A 10,477-nucleotide genomic window follows, 5' to 3' on the forward strand; every position below is an offset into this window, starting at 1 on the left:
ATTTTATTACAATTTTATATCCTCATTATCTATTTTATATGAATAAATATATCACTAATAACTGTTTTTATCTTTAATTACAGGTTAATGAAGAATAAATCTCAACTTCCCATCTCTCAACAAAAATCCATTGATTAAATGAATAAATGATTCAAGAAGCCAAAGTGAAATTTTCGAATTTGTGAAGGCCCAAAGCAAAAAGATTACACAAGGGAAACAAGACCGGATGCAAACAAGATTGGATTTTTATGCAAAGTTGGAATGAAATGGACTTGGATGCAAAGAGTGAAATGAGTTGGGCTTTTATGCAAAAAATTACGAATTGCTACAGTGACCGAACTCATCAAATGACCGGACTTGGACCTGCTGCATTCTTTCTCAAACAAATGAAGAGTGGGCCGGATTTTTATTTTTGAAAATCAAATGCTCATCACTTGAATGGGCCGAAACTCTAAGTGGACTTGATTGCTTCAATTTTTGAAAATGAAATAGCTAAACACTCCATGACCAGACTTGAGGTGGAGTTGAAATCACAGCAAAGAGTTGGGCCGAAATTGTGACCGGACTTGGGCTTGGAATTTGCAAGAAAATTCTTTTGAAAATCAAGTGAACATGGGCTCAAGAATTGGATTTTGATTTTCTTTTGAAAATCAAATAAATCAAAGGTGGAGATTGTTGCTTGGGGCTCAAGACAAATCCAATGGCTCATATTCATTGAAGATTACTATAAATAGGGGTAGAGAGTGAGGGGTTAGAGGTGTGAAAATTTTGTAAACTCCTTTTGGAGAGGAGGGCTACTCTTAATTGAGAAGGCCTTCCAAAAATTGTAACTTTAGTTGCAATTAATAAAAATAATTTTTTCCTCTTTAAATTTGTTCTTTCTCCTCTTTGTTGAATGATGAGGATGGAGATGAAGAGCAATTTGAAGGTTTGCATTTCTTTTCTCTTTTATTTCTTTTTAGTAATTTCTTTATTATTGCTTATTAGTTAGATTTAAATTCATGCTTGTAGTGTAGATTTATTTTCTTGTCTTTTTTATTTCTTTTTGCACTTTAATTTGTAGAGTAGATTTATTTTTCTTGCATTTAATTTCTGCAATTTATTTTGTAGTTTAGATTTTTATTTTCTTTGTAATTAGATTTATTTCTTGTTCATAGTTTAGATTTTTCTTTTCTTTTTAATTTTGTAATTAGTCTTCTTTTTCTTGTTTTTATTTCTTAAGATGTGAATTTAATTCTTGTAGGAATCTTAGAATTGTATGAAACTAGTCTAATTTCCTTTATATTGTATGAATTATTCTCTTGTACTTAAAATGTTCATGTTTAGGATAATCAACTAGAGAACTAATCGGTAGAAGAAGAATTTGATAATCTATGCTTTCCTTAAATGGTTTGATAGGTTATGCTTATGAATTCTAGGATTATTATCATGTTGTTGTTCTTATCATGAATAGTAATTTTAACTTAGATGATAATTTGATAGGTTACACTTTCCTTAAATGGTTTGATAATCTATGCTTAATAAATCTAAGTTGAAATATGATAAAAAGAGAATAGTTTATATTTTATAATTGAAATTGGTTAGTGGATTATATTCTAGATTTCTTACCTCTTTTGAATCCTCCATCTTGACTTTCTTAAATTTTCTTTTCATTCTTAGTTTTATTTCTTGATTTTATTAATTCATATTTCTTGCCTTGTGATTTCATTTATTCTTTGATTCTTTCTTCTCTAAAATTCAATTTATTATCTCTTGCACATAAATCAAAACAACCACTCATCACAATCACACTTATTCTTTATTCCTAATTGTCATGCACAAAACATAAGAATCATTTCTAATAATCTCTTAAAATCACCTTCCTCGTGGGATCGATATTTTTTATACTATAACTTGATAAATTGTGCACTTGTAATTTTGGTACATAATTATGCCGCATCAAGTAATTACAATTTGGATTTCCTGATTACAAAAGAGAGGAGAACGAATTTGATTCTCCCCTTTGTTTAAAACTGGGTTCTTTAAGGTAGCGATGGAGTGCCTCCTTCGATTGCTTACATCGAATTTGCTCTCCATTGACGATCTGACCGTCTTTTATCTTGTGGGAACGATGAACTTCTGTGGAAAGTTTGATGAATAACTCTTAACGAGTTTTAGAACTCAGAACGAGTTAGAACTCTGTAAAAAGAGTTGTTAGAACCGAAAATTCGGTTAATGACCAAGCAGATTTTCTGTTGCTGAAGGATTCTTTTTAGATTTGATCATCTGAATCTGATTTAAATCACTATTTGCAAGAATTTGCCTCTGCTATCTCCAGAGAATATCCCCAGCTCCCAGACTCCTCGTGCGGTTTAGATACTGAAAAATCCAACCTCCTACTCGGTTGAGTTTGTTGAGGTTTTATAGGTGGATAAGAGGTTGTAACTGCCCTCTAAATCCGCTCTTAAGTGGGCGTGATTTCCTCAGATCGTTGGGAAAATAGTTCTGAAACTGTTCGACTCATATTTGAATGAGTCAAACACCCAATCTGGCGTTCAAAACCCCAACTTCGCGTCTTGGAATTGAGACGTGAGGTTGGGTGTTGACTGAACATCAAGAACACGAGGGCCGCTCTTGTTTTGTTTGTTGCAGCTTGGAAACGCGGGGGTCGCCTACGTTTCAAGAATTGTAACGCGAAGATGAGTTCCGCGTTTTAGAAGGAGCTAGTTGATTTGTAACTTCTTCTGTAGAGCGTTGCAAGGACCATTGCTCAATAATCCTCGCATTAGCTGTTATGGGGTGTGAAAGTCGTTAGATTGTAACTTTCACTGTAGATTGTGAAGACTGCTGAATAGAGTTTTCACCAGTTGTCGGAAGTGTCATTGATTTGTAACTCTTCTCGCTCTATGTGAGAAATCCTCTATTTGCAACTTTCGTTTGTTGGCATGAAAGCTATCTGATTGTAACTTCCATTGTTGGAACTTAATGGGGATCAACTATCCATAGTGATTTTTAGATAGCCTACAGAACCCCCTCCAAAGTTTACGAAAGTTCGCGATTGACTAGGACTAATTTTCGGAATACTTTGGATCCCAAAATTTAGTGGGTTAACTGTTCACTCCGTCTGATTTGAAGACGTCGCGAACCTGGTTGTTGTAACGTTAAAATTATGTTACCCCGAACCAAACAACGTGACTTTTGAGTCTTGATGACAATGAACTTAGTCAAACAAACTAAATCCCAAGTCATCGTCAGACTCATCGACATGCTCGTCCTTTTTCTCTTCTTCTTCAGAGGTGGCAGAAGCAACAGAGATGACAGCAACAGCAAACTTGCTTGGATCCTTTAGATACTCCTTCAACCTCTCAGCTTGTGGGAAGGTGTATTCAGTGTCAACCGCAACCGCAAGGATGTTCTTGTAGGCATTGATGAACATGTGAGATGCAGCTATAAGAGTTGGATAAGAGAGAGCCAAGGACAGCGAAGCAACCATAGAAACACCAGCTGTAAACTTGTTAACGAGGTCATCCTCCGTGAGGTTGAGTACTTCTGGGCTTAAAACAGATCTATTGTCATAGACAGAGAGAATCACAAGCCCACATGAGAGGGACTTTATCCTAAGTTTAGTCAGGAGGGCAGCCTCAGAGGAATCCACTTTATCTCCTTTCTTGATCAGCTCAACTGGTGGTGACGATTTTAGCAATATCATCATTACTCTTGGTTGGGATGTTAAGCCATTTAGAAGAATGAGTGGCGCGTCGGCTCGTGTCTTCATTTAATCTTCGTTCGGATGTTAAGCCATTCAAAAGAATGAATTATGCGCAGCTCCTGGCTTCATTAATCTTGGTGGGAATGTTAAGCCATTCAGAAGAATGAATTATGCGCAGCTTCTGGCTTTATTAATCTTGGTGGGAATGTTAAGCCACTTAGAAGAATGAGTTGTGCGCCGGATCAAGCCAGATGATTTTAACGTTGTTGATTGTAATCTATCTGTACTCATTCAATAGACTCCACAGCGGAGTCGTCTGTTTCTTCTCGGCTTTGGTCACCTTGAAGATCGCTGTTAGCTCTTCTTTTATTTATTTGGGGCTGTGCTGTAGCCTTGGTAGTCGAGAAACTGCTATTATAGCGGTCTAAATGCATGATTGGAACGCGTGGGTGAAGTCTGCGCTTGGGAATTAGAACGTGCGTGGGTGAACTCTGCGCTCGAGAGTTTGAACGCGTGGGTGAGCCTCGCGTTTGGAAGTTCAACCAACTCGATCGCTGAGATCGAGTTTGGGCGGGATTCTAGCCTAGAATCTCGTTCCGATTTGACAGCTCATAGTTGTCTATAAATAGACAGTAGGGGGTCGAATCAAGAGTCATTCGACCCTTCTTAAAACTTTAACGAAAATTTTCGTTCTCATCTCCAGCAAAAGCGATTCTTCCTCTCCTTCGACTGAAATCAATGGCGCCCAAGAAGAAGACCGTCTCTCGACCTTCCAAATCCGATGTCGCCTTGGCTCAGGGTTCGTCGGCATCTGCGTCGAACGGTGGTGCCGTGACTCAGGCGAGCGTGCCGCTGCCTCAAATCCCTCTAATCGGTGGTGAGTATGACTTTTATTGTCGTTAAACTCGCTGCAGCGAGTTCCTATTTTTGAATCAACGAGGAGACTCATTTCGATAACGCAGAGCTGGACTCTGTCGTTTAGTATTTTCGACACGGGGTTCGATCTCCGCATCTAGGATTTTTAACATGAGACTCGATCTCTGCGTCTAAGATTTTTGACGTGAGGCTTGATCTCCGCGTCTAAGATTTTTAACGTGAGGCTCGATCTCCGCATCTAAGATTTTTGACGCGAAACTCGATCTCCGCGTCTAAGATTTTTGACGCGAGACTCGATCTCCGCGTTTGATTACCTTTGCATTGTCTAACTTCTTTCTTTATTTTTGCAGTGTGTCACACCAGCGAGCCTCTCCCTTTTCGCCATCATTTTGGGCACGAATGTGGTGTGGATCTGAACATGACATTCAACCTGTGCCGAGAACTCCCTGTTTTCCGAATTACGGAGACGAGCCGTGTGGAACTAATCACTTAAGCTTCTCCCGAAACTCTTAGGATATTGGTTACGGACCCTAGACTTGAGAACCTGAGCCATAAACCGATAGTCAAACCTGGATTCCTCTTCGGGGATTTCGTTGACTTTGAGGCAGGCGTTGCTAATGATGGGGACTACAAGTGGCTGCGGAAAGTTGGAGACCTGTCACGCCCCGCTTCCCAAAATACCAGGGAATCGGGACGCGAGCAAGCCCGCGATGTATTAAACTGATAAGAGATAAGTGCTAGACCCCGTCTTCTCAATCTAATACGCTAAGCGTCATAAAAAATACAAACGAAGGCACATGTCCCCGATCATAGTAATGAGAATATAATAAACAACTCAGAACTAAAAGATACATATCACAACTGAAATGATCATCCAGGCATAATATTCAGGCCAAACATGCCCTTATACAAACTATCTGAATGAAATACTGGAGAATATAAAATACAATGATCAGGCGGAAAAGGAAATGCTACGAAAATAAACTAAAAGGAATAACTGAGCTTCAACTCTTCTTCTGCTTCGTCTACAAGATACTCCTGCTGAGAATACCCGGCTCTGGCGCATCTCCAAGCTGAACCTGTTCTTCTTCTAAGTCTGACGTACACCAGAGAAAACAGATGTACGTCAGGGTGCAGGGCACACGGCAAGACCCGACCCCACAAAGAATAGAACGAACGGAAACACAAGCGGAAAACGATACGAAAACCGAAATAACAAAAGAACATGCAACTAGTAATCTAACAAAATCAACATGCAATCCACATGATATCATAAGAATCCGTAAATCATTCAGGTAACAAAAACATGCAGCTAACGATCAGAACAATCATCCAAGCAACAAGGTTATACAATAGATGGAATTAATACTTAAAAATCTACAACTCGAGACGTAGTACGTCGAGCGAAATAATCCAAACAAGGAAACCCTCATGTATATACCATATGTCTCGAATTGTAAATAATTAAATATTAATCCCGATCTATGTATAAAAAGAAACACAACTGGACTACCTCTCACAAGAATTCATACTTAGCCAAGAATGAGGTCATGTAACTAGCCATTCTATACAGGTCACTGGTTTACATCTCTCACAGAGTCAAAGTTCATATTATCGGATATCTGGTTAACAACCACATCTCACTAGTACCTCAGACCTACCCCAGTGCGAGACGATTCACTGGTGCGTGCCTGGAAATAATCAATAATCACAATATCACCGCTCCTCAGACCCACCCCAGTGCGAAACGATTCACTGGTGCGAGCCTGGAAATAACAATAAACATATCCAATCACTACTCCTCAGACCCACCCCAGTGCGAAACGATTCACTGGTGCGAGCCTGGAAATAAACAACAACATATCCGATAGCATGAACCCAGACCTTTCCATCCCAAGTCCAAGTCAACAACTCATATCTCACGGGTCACTACAGTCAAGCCATACTCGCGATTCTCAACTATAGCAGGGTATAATGCAATGAATACTATGTAACAGTGTCATGAATCATGAACAGGAAACGTGAACAACTACTAATAACAGTGCAAGATGGAACTACAACTATCAAATAATTATACATGAAAACTCGCAATTTCCAATCGTCATGATCACAAATTTATTAATTCCAAAAAATAATCTTTTCCAAAAAAATAGATTCCTTTAAAAGTAACCCCTTTTCCAAAAAAATTCCTTTAAAACTATTTAATATTATAATTATTCAAAACTAACCCATTTTCCAAAATAAATTCTTCAACTCATTTATTATTATAATAATTCAAATTAAACCATTTTTCCAAAATAAACTCTTTTAAAAATTATTTCTCATAATAATAATTCTAATTAATCTAGAAAAAAAATATTAATTTATCATTTGAAATCATTTAATGTCATCATCAACAGTCCCACGCAGATAATCGCAATATACAAGTTATAACTAATCATATTACAGTACAAATAATTCGCAACAGATCCAGAAATTGAATTGACGAGTCAAAGGGAAGCGGGATCTTGCCTACGAGGCCAATGGGGCCTGTCGACGATGCGACGGCGGAGGTCGGGGCGAACTCCGGCGGGGTGCGGGGCGATCGCTGGGAGAGGCCGGTGGTGGTTTGGGTGAGTGCCCGGCGGGCAATGACGGTGGAGGTGTTCGGCGCTTGAGGAAGAAGAAGAAGGAGAGAGGGTGGTGATGTTGGCCGGTGGGGTTGGGAAGAAGAAGGAGGAGCTGATGTGGGTTCTTTTAGAGGGGAGAGAGAAGAGAGATGATGTGAGATAAAGATAGAAAGAGAGAGTACGGGTGTGATGGAAATAAGAGGAGAGAGAGAGGATTGGAGAGAGAGAGAGAAAATGAGCTGGATTTGAGATTATTGGAGAGAGAATTTTATCACGGGAATCAAGTGGGCTAGTATGGTATGAGAATAAACTTGATTATGAGGTGATTGGAGAGTGATTAGGGGGTTGATTGGGGAGAATTTGGAAGGAATTCAAAAGAGAGAATATTAAGAGGAGAGAAAAAGATAATGAGAAAATATGAATAATTAGGGAAAATTCTTATGAAAAAAATAAACACTAACAATAATAAAATTAACAATAATACAACAATATTAATTTATAATTAACAAAATCAATAATTAAATATAAAATTAGGTTTTTAAATCATAGAAAATTCTAAAAAATCAAGAAAATACAAATACTCTTTTAAAAATAATAATTAAATATTTTAAAATACCAAAAATTTATTTTAACTAGTATCAAAATTTTACGGTCATTACAAGACCGCAAACTTTTCTTACCCAATATGGAGAGGATGTTCCCCAAATCATATTTTCAGTGCGCTTCCATCCCAAGGCGTATGGATTGGAGCCTTGTTAAGGATCAGGATGGAGTTGTTCTCGGAACACTAACTTTTCAAGGGGTCCGCACAGCTGGTTATAACAGACATATGGCAGTTCTACGCCCAGGCTTGTTCGCTAAAGAGTACCCTGTTGGTGAAGTGGCCAGCCCGGCGAACACCTTCGTAAAAAAGTTTATGGCAAAGAAAGAAGAGTTTCCCACGTAAGGGTTTAGAACTCTAGGCTGGGTTCATTCTCTGGTGACAGGGTGGTGGACCCGGATGACCAAATTTGTTTTAGAGGAATTGGAAACACCCCTTACCCAAGCTGGCCTAGAGATTCCGGTGCGGGCTACAAAATTCGGGATCATTCAGAGCCACTTTTATTTCGTCTCCATATTAGAGAGGTATAATCCTGAGACCTGTACTTTCTTCACTCCGGTGGGAGAGTTAGGCTTTGCTCTTCACGAGATGCACCACGTCTCGGGTCTTCTTCTCGGGGATCTGCCGTATGAAGAATTTGTTCCAGGATCAACGGAACTTAAAATTTTGAGAAAAGCAAGCCCCGAAATTTATTCTACTCTTTGGGAAGTCATGTGTCACTTCCACATTTGCATGCAGCAGACATGGGCTCGAGGAGGTGGTATCAAACAAGTGTCTTAGGTGGGGTATTTATTCCAGAACCTGACCAATAAAGGAGCTTCGGTGACCAGATTACCTGCCAGCACTTTAGAGGAGGTTCATGCCCGAATCGATGCTGCTACCTCTCATTATACCAATGAGGCCAAGGAAGATATTTTCCTGGCTAATACGGAGTTTGAAAGTTTCCACTATCAAGCTCTGATCCCAATTTCCGACACAGCGCTGTTGGCTGGATTCTTGATGCTGTGGCTCAAGCGGTGCGTCGTTCCTACCAGGCCAATTGATGCTCTCGCTATTGAGGTGATCTACCTGGCTGTTCTTTTGGCGCACAGGAGGTCATTGAATCTGCTTTACGCCATGGTGGGTTGCTTGCAGAGTGGGCTGCGTGAGTTGGCTTTGGATTTTATTGATGTTACAGAGGTGGAGTCTGATGGTAACAAGGTTTTTAAAACTCCTAATCCTCGGATACCACTGCCTTACACTTATCTGATGGCTTGGTATGTGCTTCACTGTCCTCCCATAATGAATGCAGCCTCTCCTCCAGGCGACTCATTCATCCCGTTTGTGCAATGACTAGAATCTGCAAAATGGGAGGGGAGTTATATGGTTAGGATTCGCCAGATTTTGTCGCGAGATACCAACTACCACATCTTCCGCTGTTTTCTCAATTTTTAAGGTGGGGTCTATGGAGCAGAGTATCAGGACGTGGTGGGGCCTAACGGATTCACCCAGTTGAGCTGGGGCGTTTTCCATTAGCTCCTTTCTATCAGGCCAGGCTACCTGGTCTTCCGGCAAGAAGACAAATGTTTCCTCGCCCTACCAACCTTATAGGTTCGCTCGCTAATTTGGGTATGATCAGCTGTATGTTGGGAACCCCCGACCTCAACTCTCAATTGTGAGCAACTTATACGAGGGGACCAGGGCTTGGTACTATTCTGTGGCAGGTTGTACTAAAGCCATCTTCAGGCTTCCCCACAAAACACCCAATTCTTACACTTCCATGAGCTTCTGCAACTGGTACTTTGCCGCTTCCCAGACTCCCAATTACAACTTAAATACGTCTTGTATGAAAGATATCCGACGTATGTATGCTTCAAGGAGGGGATCAAAGACATCCCACCTGAGAGGAATCGACGAATTTTTATCTATTGAGGACCCTTCTGCTGAACAGGGAGTGGAGCAAGCAGCTGAACCTACTCCAGTGGAGGAACCCCGGGTGGTAGATTCTCCCACAGCAAGGGATGCTAGGAAGAGAACTTTTGGCGGATGAAACTGGCCAATACGATAAGCAGACTCGCCGGAAGCTGATGGTTGGGTCTCCTCCTCCTAAAGGCCAACAGAAACCAAAGTTGATGGTTGACTCTATCAGAGCTGCTGAAGATGAAGAACAACATGAATCTTCAGTTGCAGGCCTACCCCATTGAACTGGGCTCCGTTCGCATGGCCCGGCTTTATCGAGTTAAGCATCTTCTCACCATCCCTCCGAGGATGAAGAGAATGAATTAATGGCCACAGATACAGAATCTACTCCAGCAGCAGACCCTCTTAGGGCTCCTGTGTTAGAATCTCAGGGCCATGAAGAGAATCTATCCCCTCCTCCTTCAGCACTAATGTTACATTCTGGTGGTTTAAGTCCTAGTCCGACAACGGGACTTATGACTAAACCAGCTGTTGGCACGAGTCTTCCTGAATCTTCAGCCATATAGGATGATGAGGAGAAAGTAGATTATGAAGGCTCCTCGATTGGTGATGCAGCTGATGAAGATAGAGGTGATGAGAATGCTGACGTCGGCAACATGCCAGGTGATGACGAAGAGCATAATTCTATGGATGACATAACCATTTTTGATGATTCTCCTAAGGTCCCATCCGATAAAGCATCTGGTTATACTCCTTTTCACATCTCCGGTAAGCCTAGTTTTCTTCGAATTCTTCTGCATGTTC

At 40.4% G+C, this 10,477-nt stretch overlaps 1 pseudogene; it reads right to left on the minus strand.

Moving 5' to 3' along the window:
* On the minus strand, window positions 3,200–4,886 carry LOC109847408 (annotated as a pseudogene).

This window comes from Asparagus officinalis, chromosome 7 (assembly GCF_001876935.1).
Source record: "Asparagus officinalis chromosome 7, Aspof.V1, whole genome shotgun sequence".
Taxonomy (NCBI): Eukaryota; Viridiplantae; Streptophyta; class Magnoliopsida; order Asparagales; family Asparagaceae; genus Asparagus; species Asparagus officinalis.